Genomic DNA, 21986 nt, shown 5'->3' with positions numbered 1-21986 from the left:
CTGAGTTGTTAGTCGCTCAAGAACACTGGTAAGTGAACCGATTCCGCACTCTGGTTCGATAACTCTAAGTAATCTTCGTTGCTTATGAGTTTAATAATCCTTCAAGTCCTTCCTAGCCCGCTCGGCCATGTCATTATCGTGCTAAATTTTAACTGTGCTACCTGGTCCTTAACCCCGGAGCACAACTTTCGATGATGAGCTAAGCTTACGCCGATCTTCCTCGTCATATCATTCCGCCTTGGACAACAAGCTTGGCTTTGAGTTTGTGTCGTACCCTTGGTTCCAATAACCTTTCGCTTCATCATTCTTTGACTTGATGTCGTCGCCGATCGATTACATCTTCATGAACTCTCGCGACAAATGTGTCGTGAATATCATCAACATTCTGAGCTCTTCCAAGAGATCTATCGAATTTTGATGAGGAATACCATCCTTTGCCTCGATGGTTTGGGTTATCATCGACAACATTATTGCATCCCCCCCAACACAAAAACTTGTTCTTGTTTTGTGTTGTACCTTGAGTTCCTTGCTATCCAACTTATGATACGTTCTACCTTGGAGTATTACCATCTTTTATGTCAAGAATGTCGTGAGGATTACTCCACCTCTTAAGAATTCTTGGTATAGTGATACTTCTCACCATCACCATTCTTTCTTGGTCCCCGTGTTGTTTCTAACCGGAATACTGACAAATGGTCTTGATGTGTAAATTCTAAACTTCTAGCAACCCTATTGCTTTGAAGTTATTGGTCGATAGTTTCATTTTAAGTCTATTGCTTATTCAATCATCATTCAAACATTTGATCGTGCTACCTAGTTCAGATTTCCGGGCGCACCTTTCTATCATTGTTCAATTGTGTATGTTTTCCTCGAGCATACATCATTAAGTCATTTGATCAAGCTAATGTTATCTCCTTGTTCACATAGTTGTGGAAATCCATCTTTTGGAAATCTCAATGGATTGTCGATGAGTCAATCAGTCACCTCCTCACCCCTCCTTGATTTAATGACGAACCCTTGTCTCAAACCTTGCTTCCATAGTTCGTTCCCAACAATCTTACAATGTCATCTCGTCAATTGGTGTCGCGCCTTTTCTTCTCAGGCATCCCGAGTCTGAGGTATCCCGACACCAATTAGATCTGAACCTCAATCAGATATGATGGTGCGAACATATTTCCAAGAGTAATAACAAAGGTCTTTATATGAGCCGGTAAGGTGATATCGTGCCTAGCACACCTGGCCGGAGGACCTATTGTTACCATTTCCTTTTTAGCAAGGCTATCCTTTCTTCCATGAGGAAATTGTAAGACTTATTCTACAAGCGGTTCCTGATGGATCCTTTGTGTTTCTAAAGTCTGATCTTCACCTGATAACCATGTCAAGGCTATCTCGATGCATGTCTATGGTACTCCGATTTTCAACAGGAACATTTGAAGTCCGATGCTAAATGTTTCCTGCTCAATTATCCAAACACCGCTGTTTGGGTAATGTCATGAACTTCCTCCCCCCTAACCTAGATGGTTTTCTACATTATATCCTATCATGGATATCATGCTCTGCTGGTCCTTGGGAAGGAAATACCCCTGAAATATGTGTTTTAACATATTTTCCTTTCCATTGTTCTGTTTAATATGATAATCATATTTTCCTTTCCATTGCTTGGTTTAACCTTTCTTGTGATCTATATGATCTAAGCAGTAATATTCTTCTGCTTATGTAAACACCCCCGGTGTACAATTCTGTCAGTGAGACCCTGTTTCCACTGTTGATGACATTTCGGTAACCACCGATGGACGAGAACTTTGCCTATTGGTCCGCCTCGTTCAATGAGCAGGAAAATGATTCTCTTCGTCCCTCACCCCTTGGTACCGACATTGTTGCCGACATAACTGATAGGCTATCCTCTGACATACCTTGCTATCTTGACCGTGCAAATGTTAAGCGCCTTCCTGCTTTTAACCCACATGGTGGGCCCATAACCCACAGTTCCACAAGATCAAAACCTGACTCTCCTGTACACCCTGTTGTCAATTTATTCCTCGTGCTTGACTTTGTATGTAATACACGGGCAACCTTCCTAGTGATCTATTTTCGTAACAGACGCAATACTTAATCTCGTTGCTCTGGACCCCTTTCTCACTTGGTTTCAGACATCGAACCATTACCTATCCATTTGAAACTTCTCATGGTACCTTCTTACTTTGCTCTCGATATCTTCTTAGGTTTCAATTCGAGAGATACTTATGCTTCTTCCCCCGAGTTAACCGTCTGATGCTCAATCCTGTTAGAATCTGTCCTTATAGAGTTTTCCCCTCTTAACCTTTCGTAAGTACGGTGAAGATCCTGAAGGAAGGACGGCAACTTCATCATAATGACCTGGAGAAGAGGAATGAAGGCATCAACTTAATGGATCGACCTCTTCGAGAAGAGTAACCAAGTCCGAGAAGATCCGTTAGAATTTCGTAGCTACACCTTTCCCCCTTTCACTACCTCTTAAATCTCGGGACGAGATTTCTTGTAGTGGAGGAGAATTGTCACGACCGGATAATTAGGCTACAGTAATCCCACGTCAATGATGCCACGTCACCTCGATTACTGTTGCTAATCTCGCGTTAGTTCGAAACCGGTTTGAATTCAAATTCAAAATCAATCAAACAATAAAATATTTTCAAATATTAAAACTAAAATGTTGGGGTGTTGCCGAATAATTCATGAGTAATAATGGTGGAGAAACCAACAATTAATATTTAAATTCAGTAAAATAACCAAAGCTTAGGGCAAAACAATTAATTTAATGCCTTTTATAAAGTTATAATAATATAACTAAATTAGTAGTGTGCCAAAAATGGCATAGTTAATTATAGTGCAGCAAACACCTTTTTAGAAAATGCCTGAATACATTAAAATGAAATAAAACAGAAAAGAGAAATAAATAAAAGAAAATGCAAAACAAAAAACAAAACAAAACAAAAGAACCCCCCCCCCCCCCCAGGGCCTTGGCCCAGCAGGCCACCAGGCTGCCAGGCTGGCCCAGCAGCCCTCCTGTATAACCCCTACCCCCCACCTAGACCTAACCCTAACCCTAACCCGCACACGATCCCCACTCCCCTCCTCTCTCGCTTGATCCCATCTGGATCGGGGCCCCAGCGCCCAATCCCGCCCGTCGCCGTCCTCCACCGCCCCCATCCGCTCCGCCTCCCCCCACTCCACTCCCTGGCAAGCCCCCGCGCGCGGATCGCGCCACCCCGCCGCGGCACCGCCGGCCGCGTGCGCCCCGATGCGCTCGCCGTCCACGTCGCCAACGACGCCACTCGACTCCGCCCCGCCGTGTCCCCGACGCCTCCGCACCGGCGCCGCCCCGTTTGTGACCGCGCCGTGGCCGGAAACTGCCAGAATGCCTCGTCCCTGTCGCTCGCGTCCTCGTCTCTCCATCGCCGGCGCCATCACGCCTCACCGCCCAACTCCCTTGCAACGGGGGTGAGAACGCCATCCCCCTGCTTCCCTCTCCTCGTTGTTCCGCACGTCCTTGCCCGTGGGCGCCGCGTTCTGGCCCGACCGCTCGCGCCCTGTCTCGTCCCGCTGCAGCCCGGCCGCCCCTGACTTCTCCTCCCTGCTCGCGCGCGACAATGCTGGGCGCCGGAGCTCGTCCCGCGCGTTTGCTCCACCGCGCTGCCCTGCCTAGGCCCGTCGCGCCGCTGCTCCCGCCGCGGCCACGGCCGCCGTGCGCCCACGGCCGCCGTGCGCCCACGCTCGGGCGCCCTTGGGCGTGTGCCCGATCGGGCAGCGCCCGTCGCCCATTCGCCCGCGCCCGTTTGGCCCTATGGGCCACTGCCCAGTGGGGCCCCCGCCCCACACCCTTCTGTTAAAAAAGAGAATAAAAATAAAAATAAAAATAAATAAATAATTAATTAATTAACTTAATTAGATCTGTTAAATTAACCTGATTAACTCTGATTAGTTAACCTAATTAATTAACTAATTAATTATGTTTAGTTAAACTGTGACCATGACAACTGGGACCCACGCGTCAGTTGACCAGTCAACTCCTCTGTTGACTGCTGACGTCATGCTGACGTCAGCCTGCACTGTTCTGGATAATGTTGTCTTAAAATAATTAAATAAATCCTAAAAAATGATTTAAATCTTTTAAAATTAATATAAATTAAACCGTAGCTCGGATGAAAAAACTTTGTACATGAAAGTTGCTCAGAACGACGAGACGAATCTGGTTACGCAGCCCGTTCGTCCGCCACGCATCCCTAGCATAACGAACACGCAACTTTTCCCCTTTGATTCATCTGTCCGAAAACGCGAAACACCGGGAATACTTTCCCGGATGTTTCCCTCCTTCGCCGGTATCACCTAGTACCGCGTTTGGGCACACCTAGCATCACACTTTGTCATGTCATGCATCGTTATGCACCTGTTTGTATTGTATTCATTGTTTCTTCCCCCTCTTCTCTCCGGTAGACTACGAGACCGACGCCGCTGCTGGTGCCCCGACCGACTACGCTGTTGACGACCCCTCCTTGCCAGAGCAATCAGGCAAGCCCCCCCTTGATCACCAGATATCGCCTATTCCTTCTCTATACTGCTTGCATTAGAGTAGTGTAGCATGTTACTGCTTTCGGTTAATCCTATACTGATGCATAGCCCGTCATTGTTGCTACAGTTGTTACCCTTACCTGCTATCCTACTGCTTAGTATAGGATGCTAGTGTTCCATCAGTGGCCCTACACTCTTGTCCGTCTGCCATGCTATACTACTGGGCCGTGATCAGTTCGGGAGGTGATCACGGGTATATACTATATACTTTATATACATGACACATGTGGTGACTAAAGTCGGGTCGGCTCGAGGAGTACCCGCAAGTGATTCTGATGAGGGGGCTAAAAGGACAGGTGGCTCCATCCCGGTAGAGGTGGGCCTGGGTTCCTAACAGCCCCCGACTGTTACTTTGTGGCGGAGTGACAGGGCAGGTTGGGACCACCTAGGAGAGAGGTGGGCCTGGCCCTGGTCGGCGTTCGCGGATACTTAACACGCTTAACATGATCTTGGTATTTGATCTGAGTCTGGCCATTTGGTCTATACGCACTAACCAACTATGCAGGAACAGTTATGGGCACTTGACGTCGTGGTATTAGCCGAAGCTCTTCTTGACGTCAGCGACAGAGCGGCGCGCGCCGGATTGGACTGGAACACCTGCTAGGCTAGGTCTGCTTCCGGCCGCGTACGCAACGTGCAGGTGTGCAATGGGCGATGGGCCCAGACCCCTGCGCGCATAGGATTTAGACCGGCGTGTTGACCTCTCTGTTGAGCCTAGGTGGGGCTGCGACGTGTTGATCTTACGAGGCCGGGCATGACCCAGGAAAGTGTGTCCGGCCAAATGGGATCGAGCGTGTTGGGTTATGTGGTGCACCCCTGCAGGGAAGTTTATCTATTCGAATAGCCGTGTCCCTCGGTAAAAGGATGACCCGGAGTTGTACCTTGACCTTATGACAACTAGAACTGGATACTTAATAAAACACACCCTTCCAAGTGCCAGATACAACCCGGTGATCGCTCTCTAACAGGGCGACGAGGAGGGGATCGCCGGGTAGGATTATGCTATGCAATGCTACTTGGTGAACTTACCATCTACTCTCTTCTACATGCTGCAAGATGGAGGTGGCCAGAAGCGTAGTCTTCGACAGGATTAGCTATCCCCCTCTTATTCTGGCATTCTGCAGTTCAGTCCACCGATATGGCCTTTTACACATATACCCATGCATATGTAGTGTAGATCCTTGCTTGCGAGTACTTTGGATGAGTACTTACGGTTGCTTTTCTCCCTCTTTTTCCCTCTCTATACCTGGTTGTCGCAACCAGATGCTGGAGTCCAGGAGCTAGAGATCCCGAGTGTGATTCTACATGGAGTTTGGCTTCGAGGAGTAGTTAGGAGGTGCCAGGCAGGAGGCCTGGCCTCTTCGATCGTTGCTACTTTTGTGCTAGCCTTCTTAAGGCAAACTTGTTTAACTTATGTCTGTACTCAGATATTGTTGCTTCCGCTGACTCGTCTATGGTCGAGCACTTGTATTCGAGCCCTTGAGGCCCCTGGCTTGTATTATGATGCTTGTATGACTTATTTATGTTTTAGAGTTGTGTTGTGATATCTTCCCGTGAGTCCCTGATCTTGATCGTACACATTTGCGTGCATGATTAGTGTATGGTTGAATCGGGGGCGTCATAGCGCCCCCCGCCGCCTCGCCGCCTTCGCCGCCGTCTCGCCGGCGCCGCCGCATCCGCCGCCGCCGCGTCCGCCGCCGCCTCAAGCCCCGCCGTCCCGCGCCGACGCCCGCGCCTCCGTCGCCGGCGCCGCCCGCGTCTGTCGCCGCCCTGCTCCTCTCCTCCCCGACCCGCGGCGCCTCCTCTCCCCCGAGCTCTCTCCGGTCGCCACCTTCTCTTCTTCTCCGGCGAGCCAGCGCGCCCGAGCCGGCCGATCTAGATCTGATCCACCGGACGTTGACTTCTCCCCTCCCCGAAATTCTCTAAGTCCCAGATATTTTACATTATATGCTCCTGTTCATCGCATCATAACTCTCTGCATATAGTTCCGTTTCGTGCGTATAATATATCAAAATGTTCGCCTCAAGATGCTCTTCATTTTGTTCCATTATGCCATGTTCATTTGAGTCCATCTTGATGCCCAAATCTCTGGTGCAAGAGTGCTATGTGCTGTTAATTGCTGTTACTTATCAGAACTTGAGGATTTGTTATTTTTGTTGCATTTGATGTGTGCATCTTATGGGCATGAGCTCTACATGTGTTTTGATGTATGCTATGATATATTTACAGAGGTGTATGCCATGTATTTTTGTGATCTATGTGGTGACTAGCACAAGCATGCAAACTAGGCTTCGCGATGTTTCTGTTTTCAGAGACAGTAATTCCACCAAGTCTGTTACTGCTGTTATTTTGTTGCTATGTATCCATGTGTCTTCAGAGAGATCCGTTCTCCTTTTCGTGATGTTCAGTAAGGATGTTTTGTAGATATAGTTGTGCTCTTTCCATCCATGCCCCTTTTTGCAATTATGGAGTGCTATAGCATGTCTTAATCGTGCTCTACTTTTGCTATAAAATGTTTCTGGCAGAATGTTAACATGATATTCCATTTTGCCAAGGTTGTTGTAGTTGATCCATACATGCTATGAACTTGCTCTTGCGATGAATAGCTTCATAAACATGCCATATTGCTGTAGGTATGATTGTTTTGTCATGCATTACTTTGTGGTGAGTGCATCAAGCTCACCAAGATGCCTTCATAATTCTGTTTACTGCCATGCTCTGTTTTCTGCTAAGTCTGAAACCTGTTAATGAAACTTGCTATGTTTACATGGGTGCCATCATATCTTCGGATCCTTTTTGGCTCATGGTGAGTAAGGGACTTTTGTTCTATGCATTTAGTAGATTCATGCCATGCCTTTTTTTGTTATGTTAAGTTCCTGTAGCGTGTTGATTGCTTGATCTGGACATTGCTACCTGATGCTGTTTCAGCCATGATTAGTATTTTCACCAAGTCTGTGAACCTGATATCTTTTGACTTTTGCCATGCTTGTTTGAACCTGTTATGTTGTGATCTAGCCGTAACTCAGTGTTCATCTTTTGTCAAGCATCTCCTGTAGATTACTGCCATATGCTTGGTTGCTATGTTGGGGTGCTGTAGCATAGTTACTTGATGTATTCTAAGTGCTATCATGCTGTTAATCACAGATTCGTGTCATTCTTGTTTTGCTTGCCATTTGCAAACCGTGCCTCCGTTTCCGGTGATCTTTATATAGATTTTGACCGAAATCATCTCATATTTCCAGTGGCATACTTGGTTTGCCAAGTTACTGCCTTGTTCATCCTTTTTCTTCCGGAGCACGCATATGCATCGCATATCATATCTCGCATATCATGCATGTTTTGCATCATGTTGCTTGTGCATTTCCCGTGATTGATTGTGGTTCCATTGCTTGTGTTCTTGCTGTGGGTAGAGCCGGGAGATGAGTTCGTGAACGAGGAACCTGTTGAGTACGCTTACGAGGATCAAGTTTTCGACAACTCTGAGAACCTTGAAGGCAAGATGACTATACCCTCGAAATCACTTCTATCTTTGCTTTGCTAGTTGTTCTCTCTATTCTGCTATGCTGCGCTACCTACCACTTGCTATATCATGCCTCCCATATTGCCATGTCAAGCCTCTAACCATCCTTTCCTAGCAAACCGTTGTTTGGCTAAGTTACCGCTTTTGCTCAGCCCTTCTTATAGTGTTGCTAGTTGCAGGTGAAGTTGAAGTTGGTTCCATGTTGGAACATGGATATTTTGGAATATCACAATATCTCTTATTTAATTAATGCATCTATATATTTGGTAAAGGGTGGAAGGCTCGGCCTTATGCCTGGTGTTTTGTTCCACTCTTGCCGCCCTAGTTTCCGTCATACCGGTATTATGTTCCTTGAGTTTGCGTTTCTTACGCGGTTGGGTGATTTATGGGACCCCCTTGACAGTTCGCCTTGAATAAAACTCCTCCAGCAAGGCCCAACCTTGGTTTTACCATTTGCCACCTAGGCCTTTTCCCTTGGGTTTTCGCGAGCCCGAGGGTCATCTTTATTTAAACCCCCGGGCCAGTGTTCCTCTGAGTGCTGGTCCAAACTAGAGCACCGTGCGGGACCGTCCCTTGGTAACTCGGGTTACGTTGGTACCTGTACGCTTCGCTTATCCGGTGTGCCTTGAGAACGAGATATGTGCAGCTCCTATCGGGATTTGTCGGCACATTCGGGCGGCTTTGCTGGTCTTGTTTTACCATTGTCGAAATGTCTTGTAAACCGGGATTCCGAGACTGATCGGGTCTTCCTGGGAGAAGGTTTATCCTTCTTTGACCGTGAGAGCTTATAATGGGCTAAGTTGGGACACCCCTGCAGGGTATTATCTTTCGAAAGCCGTGCCCGCGGTTATGAGGCAGATGGGAATTTGCTAATGTCCGGTTGTAGAGAACTTGACACTTGACTTAATTAAAATACATCAACCGTGTGTGTAGCCGTGATGGTCTCTTCTCGGCGGAGTCCGGGAAGTGAACACGGCTTGAGTTATGCATGAACGTAAGTAGTTTCAGGATCACTTCTTGATCATTTCTAGCTTCACGACCGTTGCGTTGCTTCTCTTCTCGCTCTCATTTGCGTATGTTAGCCACCATATATGCTTAGTGCCTGCTGCAGCTCCACCTCTTTACACCATCCTTTCCTATAAGCTTAAATAGTCTTGATCTCGCGGGTGTGAGATTGCTGAGTCCTCGTGACTCACAGATTCTACCAAAACAGTTGCAGGTGCCGACGATGCCAGTGCAGATGACGCAACCGAGCTCAAGTGGCAGTTCGACAAGGAACGTGGTCGTTACTATGTTTCTTTTCCTGATGATCAGTAGTGGAGCCCAGTTGGGACGATCGGGGATCTAGCATTTGGGGTTATCTTATTTTCATTTGGATTTGACCGTAATCGGTCTATGTGTGGATTTTGGATGATGTATGAATTAATTTATGTTTTGTGTGAAGTGGCGATTGTAAGCCAACTCTCGTTATCCCATTCTTGTTCATTACATGGGATTGTGTGAAGATGACCCTTCTTGCGACAAAACCACAATGCGGTTATGCCTCTAAGTCGTGCCTCGACACGTGGGAGATATAGCCGCATCATGGGCGTGCACACATTCGTTCTAATTAATGCCTCGGTAAACATAACTTCTTGAGAAAAACGAGCGTACTAATTACTTGTGCAAACTACGAAATTAATTCGACCACTCACCGTCTACCTTGGTTGGAGAGATTTTGAAATTGAGCCATAAACTGGAAAGGAGGGAGTAGTAACTTTTGTCTCGATTACTATTTGTGGCCTTGTATAGATGCAAAATGTATTTTTTTATAGTGGCCTTGTATAAGTAAATGGAGGGAGTACTAACCAAAGTACGTAGTAGGGACAAGGAGTAAACAGAGGGAGTAGTAAAATTTTCTCCTCGTGCTGCGAGCCACCGCGCGCGTGGGCGAGGGAGCGGGCGTAAAGGCGTACAGTAGTAGTAGTAGTAGTACTACTACTACTCGTAAGCAAGCTTCACCTCATCCTGCGAGCCACCGCGCCCGTGGGCAGGGGAGACGGCATACTAAGCAAGCTTCTCCTCGTTCTGCGAGTTGACGGGACACATCAAAAGTACTCCAGTGTATAGAGCCTTGCCTCTAAGGTAGGCCGCACATGGTTTGCCTCTTTTTTTAATTTAACATAACGCGTCAAGTCGCAATTTGTTTGTTCACCCGTGGTAGACGATCCTCCCTCCACCAAGTGGACAACTAGTACACGTGCCAAATTACCACGTGGGCTGCCTTTTTCGTACAGAAATGAGCTCCACCGTGTACCCGCTTGGGTGTGGTTGGGAAAGAGACGGGAGTACGTGCGCCGTGCGTGCACCTCTTCTCTTCGTGCATGTCCCCCACCTACGTGTGTGTGTGTGAGAGAGATACAAACCTAGACATAATGTGCCGTCCATCCCCATGCCTCCGCCCAGTCCGACCACCAGTCATCACCACGCCCCACTCCTCGCCTTATCTCTCATCTTTCTCCCTCCATTTTATATACAAGGGGCCACTACAAAATTACAATTTGCAGATATACAAGGCCACTAACACTAATCGATGCAATATTAATGGTGTTTGCCTCGTGGTACTAGCAAAGGAGGACATTAATTATCCCTTGCATGCATGCGGGAGTTTGTAAAAAAATGCATCTTGATGTTCCGTGCAATGCACGGGCATCTTGCTAGTCCATGAAAACAACACATGGCAAAATTCCACGGCGAACGAGGGATTTGAATCTGTTGGGAGGGGCTGTTTGGATCTTGCCCGGGGTAGCCAAAATATTGGCGACCCTTTTGTCCACCGGTGCCTTTGCCACCGATGAACGAGGAATGGCTCGGGTGCTCATGCTGTCATGCATCCTCCAGCGCGCCACATATAGGTTGGACCGAGACGTGTTATACAAAGACCCATGTGGAGGACTCGGCGTACAACACGAAGCTACCAGAGTCGCGGAGGACTCTATCCCCACCGGTGATAAGCCGACTATATATGATTTGTAACCCTAGGCCCTTAGTATGTTATACAAGCTTGGGGGCTAGTTCGTCGATAGTATACACACACGCACAATGCCTGGTATTCACGTGTACTTTGTACACACTCCTATCACTAATATACAGTACCAGGAGTAGGCTCTTTCTTCAACTACAAGGGTCCGATCCGAACTAGGGCAAAACTTTGCCTCGTATTACCATCCAGCCTAACAGCCAGGGATATCCTACCGAATGATATGATGAAATCATATCTGCCAACTACTAAGAGAGAGAGGTGTGTGGGGGGGGGGCAATGTGTGCGAGAGAGGCCTAAAGATAATGTGCGTGCAGGAGACACGTAGGCACATATATGTGCGTATAGAGGGCTAGTAGAGACCGTGCATGTGTATATATGCATGTGAGAGAAATAGTGTTTTCCAACTGAGATTAGTGAAAAGAGTGGTACATAGTAGTTAGAAAGAGAGAGAGAAACAGAGAGAGCATGTGCGTGAGACACCCCGACACCCTGAGAGAGATTGTGAGCATGTGTGAAAGAGAAATGCCGATGCATATAAAGTGTGTGCACTTATGCATTAGATAGAGAGATATATAACGCGTTTGTGAGAACGGGGCGAGGCATAGTGCATCTACGTGTAAAAGGCGGTTCTACGCATTAAATTAAAATATAAATGGCATTATTATTTTTGGATGAGATCATGAATTTTGCAAATTGCGTATGGACGAAAATCGGTCTATCAGACACCCATACTCTATTGAATTCTAGCATGTGCATGTGTTTATTTCATATTATCGATCCATAGAGTGAGAGCGGTTTGAAATACAGGCAATGGATGCTTTTGCAATTCATATATAAACATTAATTAGTGCACTCCATGTTGTTAGTGTGAAGCACTTTATACATTTGTCACTTGCATGGATACATTCCAAATTGCTAGCTACGAAATAGAATACATGTCGAATTCAACATAAAGGGGGTTTCGAAGATTCGAATTCATAGGAAGTGCATTCATCTATTTGAACCCAAGATAATGACATTTGTAAATCAGATGTAAAAGGGGGCATCAATCTTTGTTGTGAGTTTGAACATGCTATATATATTCATACACATATCTAACTTTTTTTTTGCAACCAAGGAGATTATATCTGGAACCATGCATGAACTGAGGTAAGTTGCATATTTTTTAATATATACTCATGTACAATGTATATTCAAATGTACCCCCTCCATTCCAAAATAATCGTAGCTTTAGGATTTTCAAGAGTAAAGATTTGTGAAGTTTGACAAATCCTAAAAGTTCAATCCAAGAGAACCGAAAACGTTAATGCTTCTCCTCCCAAATATTGAACGAAGCGCCAAATAGGCCTCTGGTCACCCGAAACCGCGCGAGACTAATGTTTTGGTGGTAGGAAATTACTGTCCTAACTCTGACCCGTGTAGCCTATCGGCCCGATGTCCAAAGGTCTAAACCGGGGTAGGTTTGTAACTTCACCAAGACGCCAGTCTCAACCGCTTCCGAGAAGCATTCATACGCCGTGGGCGCCTACCCATGCGCTCGGCCGAAATCTATCCCACCCACATTTGGGACACCTGACATGACTGTCCTACCCCCAACCCGCAATATGTCCAAAATTTTAGATGGGGGCAAAGTTTGTAACTTTCCCCAAATTTCAAACAAGCGCGTCTCAAACCGAAACATTGTTCCCCCTTAGTTCCCCGCCTCCCTCCGTTTCCCCGTTCATACTCCATGGGCGCGAAAACGCCCTCTCCACCAGCCGCGAAACCCCAGCCTCCTCCGTCCTCCACCCCATAGCGGCCAATCCACCGCCGCCCTCCTCCATCACGCCGGAGCCGGTACCCCGACGTCGTCGTCCAACGCAACCGCAACCACAACGCCCTCAAGGACTTAGCAGCTGAAGCCGAGGCAGAGCTGCCTCCACGACGCCGACGCCGACGTGCGCCATACCAGAACCACTCCGACCACGCCGTCCTGCGCCACACTGCTGCGGCTCCACTGTCGCAACAGTCCACCGCAACGGAGCTGTTCCCGCTACGCCGTCGTTCGCCGCCTCGGGTCTGCTTCCCCGCCGCCGACAGACGGCCACCGCACCACACTCAACAACTTGTCCATGGGTTCGTCCAAGGCTGCACCGTCCTCCACAACTTCTGGTTTCCGGCGAACAACAAGAAGATCGTCGGAAAAACAGAAGGAGGACACAACACTGACAGCAGAAAGAGGTACTCCTCTTCCCTTATTCGTGCAAATCTTACGTCTCCGCTCACACCTTATTCATCCCATGAAAGAAACTAGTTGAGCGCTTCTTACTGCATCTTCTTCGTGATACTAAATGCACAAGGTTTCCTCCCTTTTACTATTTCACCTTTGCTAGAGGTCAGTAGCCCGCTTGGATTTCAATTCAGGGTTAGTCGAACCGCAATTAAAAGAAGCAGCACCTGCTTAGGCGTGCAGAGCACCTAGTCCGCTTGTTCCCCGGGGAAGCGGCGCATCGGTGTCTATCATAGGGGTGTGGGGCGCAGGAGCTGCTTGCGCCCGATCTGGAGGTCGGCGGGGCTTGAATGGATGGGGGGGGGTGCCAAGCACGGCGGTGCGGTGAGGTCGAGGGGAGGGCGCAGGCAGGGGAGGAATACTGGGCCGGTGGTCGCTGACGTTTCGAGGAAGATCGTCAACACTGACTGGCTGGAGGTAGGTGAAGGCGATCTGCCCCTTCTTTGTACATCGGACGGTGCAGAAAAAATGGACTGACCTATTTGCTTTCAGTCGACTGTTATTTTCATAGAATCCTGTAGTAATGTAGTGTGCCATGCATGTTGTAGAGCTATCATATGTCTCCCGTCATTTATTTCTCACCGACCTGCTATCTGCTACCTTTACACTGTACTAATTGTGCACACACTTCACCCATACTCACACTATTGTTTTTTATTCATGGGTATTTCAGACTCTGACGCAGTGTTGATGAATGCAGAAAAGAAAAGACAGAAGTCGCTCCAGTGTAAATCGAAGATAAGCACTAAGCGTTTCAGCGCTCTAATGGGTGCAGTGTCAGCAGTTGGAGACAGTAAACGTAGCTCTGCAGTTGATGATCTCAATTGCCACACACAACCATCCTAGGTGCTTGCTTTAACTTCGCGCTGTCAAATGTGGTTGCATGTTGCATATGGTGTCTAGCTTGTATTGCTTCCAATTTGGTTAAATTGCATCTGCTTACTTTACACACTATACCTTTGATAATGACATGCCTTCCTGTTTTTGATACATACTACATATGTCTATTAACCATGTTCGTACATCAAACTAATGCTCTTTTGTATCCCTCGTCAATCACTTATGATGAGACAGTCACCCGAGTGGGTTACTGTGAGACGCCCTACTCGTTTAAAGAGTGCAGTGTCATCCTCCCCACATGATTCTCAAGAAACAGCAAGGCTAAATGAAGATAGTCAATGTAGCTCTCTAGTTGATCACCGCAATTCCTCCACACCACCATCGCAGGTGCTTGCTCTTACTTGGCAGTGTGATATGTGGTTGCATGTTGCATATGGTGTCTACCTTGTAATGCTTCTAATTAGGGTAAATTGCATCTGCTTAGTTAACACATTATACCTTTGAATATGACATGCCTTCCTGTTTTTGGTACATACTACGTCTTTCTATTAACCATGTTCTTACATCAAACTACTTTTCTTGTGTATCCCTCATCAATGCTCCTAATTTTTTAAATTGCATCTCCTTAGCTTACACATTATACATGTGAATATGACACGCCTTCCTGTTTTTGGTACATACTACATCTGCCTATCACACCATGTTCTTACATCAAACTACTGTTCTTGTGTATCCTGCATCTATCGCTTATGATGAGACAGTCACGTGCGTGGGTTAATATGAGACGCAATACTCTTATAAAGAATGCAATTTCATCCTCTCCACATGATTCTCAAGAAACAGCAAGCCTAAATGAAGATATTGAACGTAGCTCTGTACCTGAAGACCGCACTTCCCCTACACCACCATCACAGGTGCTTGCTCTAACTTCGCAGTGTGATATGTGGTTGCATGTTGCATACGGTGTCTAGCTTGTAATGCTTCTAATTAGGGTAAATTGCATCTGCTTAGTTTACACACTATACCTGTGAATATGACATGCCTTCCTATTTTTGGTACACACTACATCTATGTGTTAACCTTGTTCTTACATGAAACTACCTCTCTTCTGTATCCCGCATCAATCACTTACGATGAGTCACCTTTATTCGTTGCATATTGCATATTATTTCTAGCTTGTTGCCATGTATTGCTTCTAATTTGGTCAAATACATTTGTTAGGGCACCCTTTTAATTTGGCAGAGTGATATTGGTTTCATCTTTCATATGGTTTCTAGCTTGCATCGATTCTAACAAGTTCAAGCACCTTGTGCTTAGTTTACACTTTATACATCATACATGTCAATATGTCATGCCGTCCTGTTTTTCATACATATTCCATCCTCCTATCATGGGGCTGCCTTACATGAAAGTAGTGTTCATCAGTATCATGCATCAATGAGTTCTGAAGAGCAAATTTTATTCCTTTTTCTTGTGGGTTCGACTTGACAAGGCAAAATCAAGAAAGAGGAAGGAAAAGAGTAAGGAAGGCGATGATGGTAGTCCTCTGCAGCAACGTAAATGGAGTATCCGTACCGATTCTCCTTGTACTGATAGTGCATTACAAGGTCCAAGTCTCCGCTCCCCTACTCCACCATCCAAGGTGCTTGCTCTAACTTGGCAGTGTGATATCTGGTTGCATGTTGCATATGGTGTCTAGCTCGTATTGCTCCTAATTAGTGTAAACTGCATCTACTTATCTTACACATGATACATGTGAATATGACACGCTTTCCTGTTTTTGGTACATACTATATCTGTCTATCACACCATGTTCTTACATGAAACTACTCTTCTTGTGTATCCTGCATCAGTCACTTATGATGGGACACCTTTAAGTTGGCAGTGTGATATTGGTTTGCGTCTTGAATATGATTTCTAGCATGTATTGCTTCTAGTTTGATGAACGCCACCTATGACGAGACAGTTTCAACTTGGCAGAGTGATATTGATTGCACCTTCCATATGGTGTCTTGCAGTGTTTCTAATTTGTTGAAGTGCCTTCTGCTTAGTTACCACATCATAGGTGTGAATATGTCAAGCCGTCCATTTTTTCGTACATATTCCATCCTCGTATCATGACTTTGCCTTTCATCAGAGTAGTGTTCGTCAGTATCATGCATGAATGAGTTCTAAAGAGCGAATGATATTCCTTTTTCTTGTCGGTATGACCTCACAATGCAAAATCAATAAAGCTGAAGGAAATTGGCAAGGCATTGGATGATGGTGGTCCTTCTGAGCAACTGAAACGGAGGTTCTCTATAGATTCTACTCCGCCATCCTCCCAACAAGATTCGCAAGACAACGCAAGGCTAGACAGTCAACGTAGCTGTGTAGATGATGAGCACATCTCCCCTACTCCACCATCACAGGTGCTTGCTCTAACTTGGCACTATTATATGTGGTTGCATGTTGCGTATGATCTCTAGCTTGTATTGCTTCTAACTTTGTTGAATTGCATCTGCTTACTTTACACATAATGCCTGTGAATATGACATGTGTTCCTGTTTCTACATCAGACTACTATTCTTGCATATCCCGCATCAGTCACTTATGATAAGGTACCTTTAAGTCGCCACTGTGATATTGGTTGTGTCTTGCATATGATTTCTAGCATGTACTGCTTCTAATTTGTTGAAACGCCATACAGTTTGAACTTGGCAGAGTGATATAGGTTGCATCTTTCATACGGTGTCTAGCTTGCAGTGCTTCTAATTTGTTGAAATGCCTTCTGCTTAGTTACCACATCATAGGTGTGAATATGTCACACCATCCTGTTTTTCATACATATTCCATCCTCGCATCATGTGTTTGCCTTTCATCCGAGTAGTGTTCGTCAGTATCATGCATGAATGAGTTATGAAGAGCGAATTTTATTCCTTTTTCTTATCGGTTTGACTTCACAATGCAAAATCATTACAGCTGAAGGAAATTAGTCCGGCAGTGGATGATGGTGGTCCTTCGGAGCAACTCAAACTGGGGGTCTCTACAGATTCTACTCCGCCATCCTCCCAACAAGATTCGCAAGACAACACAAGGCTGGACAGTCAACGTAGCTGTGTAGATGATGAGCACATCTCCCCTACTCCACCATCATAGGTGCTTGCTCTAACTTGACACTATTATATGTGGTTTCATGTTGCGTATGATGTCTAGCTTGTATTGCTTCTAACTTGAATTGCATCTGCTTACTTTACACATAATGCCTGTGAATATGACACGTGTTCCTGTTTCTATAACATACGTGTACATGATGAGCACATCTCCCCTACTCCACCATCACAGGTGCTTGCTCTTACTTGGAACTGTTATACGTGGTTGCGTTTTCCGTATGATGTCTAGTTTCTATTGCTTCTGATTATGTTGAATTGCATCTGCGTAGCTTACAACTTATACCTGCAACGATCACTTACCCATAAGACACATTTAACTTGGGACTGTGATGTAGGTTGCATCTTGCATTGTCTTCTAACTTATACTGCTTCTAATTTCTTGAAATGGCACTTACGACGAGACACTTTTTACCTGATAGAGTGATATTGGTTGCATGTTCATATGGTGCCTAGCTTTCATTTCTTCTAATTTTGTTGAAATGCCTTCCGCTTACTGTTTTTTCATACATATTCCATCCTCCTATTGTACGTGTGAATATGAAGCGCTGTCTTTTTTTGTATATATTCCATCCTCCTATCCTGCGCTTGCCTTACATCAAAGTAGTGTTCGTCTGTATCATGCATCAACCAGTTATGCAGAGCTAATTTTATTCATCTTCTTGTGGTTTTGACTTCATAAGGCAATATCAGAAAATAGGAAGGAAAAGAGTAAGTTAGGGGATGTTGGTGGTCCTCTGCACCGACGCAAACAGAGACTCTCTAGATTTGCCACTGCTACTGCTAATGAAGTTGAAGTCCCAAGTCTACATGATGAGTTCATCTCCCGTACTCCATCGCAGGTGCTTGCCCTAAGTTGACAGTGTGATAATTGGTTTCATGTTGCATATGTTGTCTAGCCTATATTTCTTCTATTTTGATTAAATTGTACCTGCTGAGTTCATACGTTATACATGTGCATATGACATGGCGTTCTTTGTCTATAATACACTGTATCTATCTATCATACCATGTTCTTACATCAAAGTACTGCTGTTGTGTATCCCGCATCAGTCACTCATGATTGGACACTTTTAACATGGCAGTTTGATAGTGGTTGCATCTTGCATTGATTTCTACGTTGTACTGCTTCTAATTTTTCGAATTGCCACTTATGACAAGACACTTTTAACTTGGCAGAGTAATATTGGTTGCATCTTTCATATGGTGTCTAGCTTGCATTACTTCTATTTTCTTGAAAATCCTTCTGCTTAGTTTGCACATCGTAGCTGTGAATATGTCATGCCGTCCTATTTTTCTTACATATTCCATCCTCATACGGTTGTTTTACATCAAAGTATGTCTTGTCTGTATCATGCATCAATGAGTTCTGAAGAGTGATTTTATTCTTTTGTGTTGTGGGTACAACTTGACATGGCAAAGTCAAAAAAGAGCAAGGAAAATAATATAGTAGGGAGTGCTGTTACTCGTCGGGTGAAACGGAAAAGGTTCTGCCGTCGAGATTCTGCTGGTACTTATAGTGCAGTAGAAGGTCCAAGTCCACCGGCTAAATCTACAAACACAGTATCATCTGCTCCACCAGCTGCAGCATCCGCTTCAACTGTACCAGCATCTCAACCAGTTACTCATTCGTTTGCTCCGGAACTGGCCAGTTCCCAAGCTGCCTTCACACCTAACACTACTTCCGAAGCACTGCTGACACAACAGGACTTGGCAAGATCAGATGAACCTCATGAGCATCAACACCAAGACGGTACCTGACCGAGTCAAGTTGCAGTTGCATGCTCCTTTATATGTACTCTCACAGTTTGATGTACACTAACACTTTCCATATTCGTTGTTGAACTAGCACCACGGCGCAAGCGGAAACAGACATCAGGGATAATGCTTGACAGATTAACAAAATCTAAAGGAGGAAGAATGGAGATCCATTTTGAGGCAGGTTTAAAAAGGCCACGTGATGCTACAGAGTCAGCCAAGTTAGTATCAGAGGCAGCCGTTGTTGTTAGGTGTCATGCACATATCCTCCCAACGTGGATCCAGTACAGGAATGAGAAATACAATACCCAGTTTAACACCTTCCTTGACCATTTATCCGTAAGTAATGTTATTCATCGCAATTAGTAATATTGTCTTGCTCTGTCTCATACTTTCTAGCTTCCTCCTAATAAGACTCACATTCTTTTTTCAACAGATGAGGTTCAAGTTGGATCTGAAAGATGATGCAACTAAACAAGCATGCACTCATGTTTTTCAGTCTGCTCTACGACAGTATCGGTACCACCTTAGAAAATCTCACTTTGAAGGCAAGGCTAACAATGAAATCGCCCAAACATCTCCAGTGGAATATATTACAGATGAAGACTGGACAACCCTCGTTAAACACTGGTCTGATCCAAAGTATCAGGTAGGCTATATGTATTTGATCAGACCACATATTGAACTTGTATTTAAGTATGTGCCTTACAAGTGTATCTTCTTCTAGGCTAACTGTTTGAAGAACAAAACCAACCGTTCTAAAGTGAAATTCCAACAGACAACAGGATCTCGTAGCTATATTGCACACTGCGAGGCTCTTGTAAATAGCTGCTACTTCCTTCTTTTTTTGTGCCATATTATCATATCTGTATTGACTTGTTCCAAATACAGAGGAAAGCCCGTGCGGACCAAAAAGAACCTGAACCGAATGCAGTGCAAATCTTCAAGGATTGCCACACCAGCAAGATGAAGGGCATGAGCACACCAGTTCAAGCCGCTATTGTAAGTCCTTACTCCTCTTGCCTTGAACTGATTGGTACTGTGATGTGTTCATTTAACTACTTGGTTTGCAGCCAATGTTAGTTACTCTGTTCACTTTTATTCACAGTTGTCTTAACGTATCATTTCACCTTACATGGTTTAAAAGAGATGAAGGATATTCTTTTGGTCTTGATCTGTAATCTAGTTGTTATGTTCACGTGTGCACACAATGATAAAATAGCTTGTTTGTTTTATATCTGTTTGCCCATGATATGAATGATGTCATACTATGTTCATCCTACTTTAAACCATGTCTCTTTATCCTTAGATGTCAAAGAATGTGAGGAAATAGACAATACAGTAGGCATGCTACATGGACATATGTTCCGAAAGTGATTTTATTATGTAGTTGGCACTACAATACATGCTAATGTATTACAGTAGTTCACCAAAATAAGTTATGTATAAACGTTTAACCTACTTTGTTTGTTTTTGTCTCATTAGTAACTTATCTGGTACACTAATCTACAAGTTCAAACTTCCAGGAAGCTATGGAACAAATGATTGAACAACCACAACCACCTGAAGGTGACGAGGCTACTACAGGCACAATGTCACCTCTTGCTGCAGTGCGTCAGCATCTCTCCACTAACAGTGCAAAAAGCACCTTCCTGCGTAATTCTGGGTTGGTTGTCAAGGTAACCTCGTCCAAATCGCCTACTGAACAAAATCTTCCTGCTAGACAGAGTGATATATCTGTGCTCCAGACACAAGTCCAATCCCTAATGGACGTTGTTTCGGAAACAAGAATAGTGGTTGAGAAATGTCGTCAAGATATGAATGGTTTTGAAACCAGACTATCAGAAATTCGCTTCGTTGTTCAAGAGCAATGGCGGAAAAAGGTGGAGATCGTGCTGCTCCATCAGATTCTACAGCCTGAAACATTAGCACTCAGGTCAAATGATCTGTGCTTCTATCCATCTGATGGTGCTTTTATCTGGAAGGACTGTAAACTTTATGCCAACAGGCCTTTTGTTGTATGGTTGGAATTTATTTTGTTGTGATACAACATTTATGATGCTGCCTCAGGCTGCAGTAATTACGACGCTATTTTTGTATAGTGTAGGTTTATCTTAGTAATTATTCGGCCGAAAGCTTCGTAGGAGCCCAACATGCCAACATTCGTTGGGCCCATTCCAATTGGGCTAAAAAAGATTACGGGCCGAAATTGGCATGTAGCCCACTAAAAATATCTGGGCCTAAATCAGCATAAGCTTTCATATTTTTCTGGTAGGCCTGTGCCCATAGTGGGCCTTTAACATGCCTAAACATAATTTGGGCCCTCAGTAAAAATAGGCCGTTTACAGGTGTAAATATCTTGAGCCCATAAAAAACATGGGCCTTTAATAGACCGAAAGTGAGATTGGGCCCTGATTGTGCCAAATAACCCACTGGACTTAGCAGGCCGAAATGGTGGCCCATTTACGATGCGGATCTTTGACAGGCCGAAATTCGGACGGGCCGTAAATGCGCCGACCTAATACACGGGCCTTTAACAGGCCGGAACTTCGGTCGGGCTGGATTATCGTCATTTTTATATGGGCCATTAATGGGCCCGATATGACGTTGGGCCACATATGCCCCATGGTTTACGTCCGGCGTTAACAGGCCGAAAATGACAACAGGCCGAAAGTGGCCCAAAGCTATAGTGGGCCTCTAATAGGCCGAATGTCAGACATGGCCGAATATGACCCAAACCCTTCATGGTCATTTATGGGCCGAAAGTTTTGATGGCCTGTAAATGGGCCCAAATGAAGCCGGACCTTTAACAGGCCGGAAATA

The 21986-nt window shown here is 45.2% G+C and overlaps 1 long non-coding RNA gene across 1 annotated transcript; it reads left to right on the top strand.

Moving 5' to 3' along the window:
* The first annotated feature begins 18764 nt into the window (after nt 1-18764).
* Nucleotides 18765-20967, top strand: LOC141020927 (uncharacterized). The gene is made up of 3 exons (XR_012180916.1): nt 18765-19812; nt 20062-20165; nt 20690-20967. It is a non-coding gene; the product is annotated as an uncharacterized lncRNA (long non-coding RNA).
* The last annotated feature ends 1019 nt before the right edge of the window (nt 20968-21986 follow it).

This window comes from Aegilops tauschii, chromosome 3 (assembly GCF_002575655.3).
Source record: "Aegilops tauschii subsp. strangulata cultivar AL8/78 chromosome 3, Aet v6.0, whole genome shotgun sequence".
NCBI classification, from domain to species: domain Eukaryota; kingdom Viridiplantae; phylum Streptophyta; class Magnoliopsida; order Poales; family Poaceae; genus Aegilops; species Aegilops tauschii.
The sequence above is the reverse complement of the archived record's forward strand: the minus strand, read 5'-3'. Positions and strand labels throughout refer to the sequence as shown.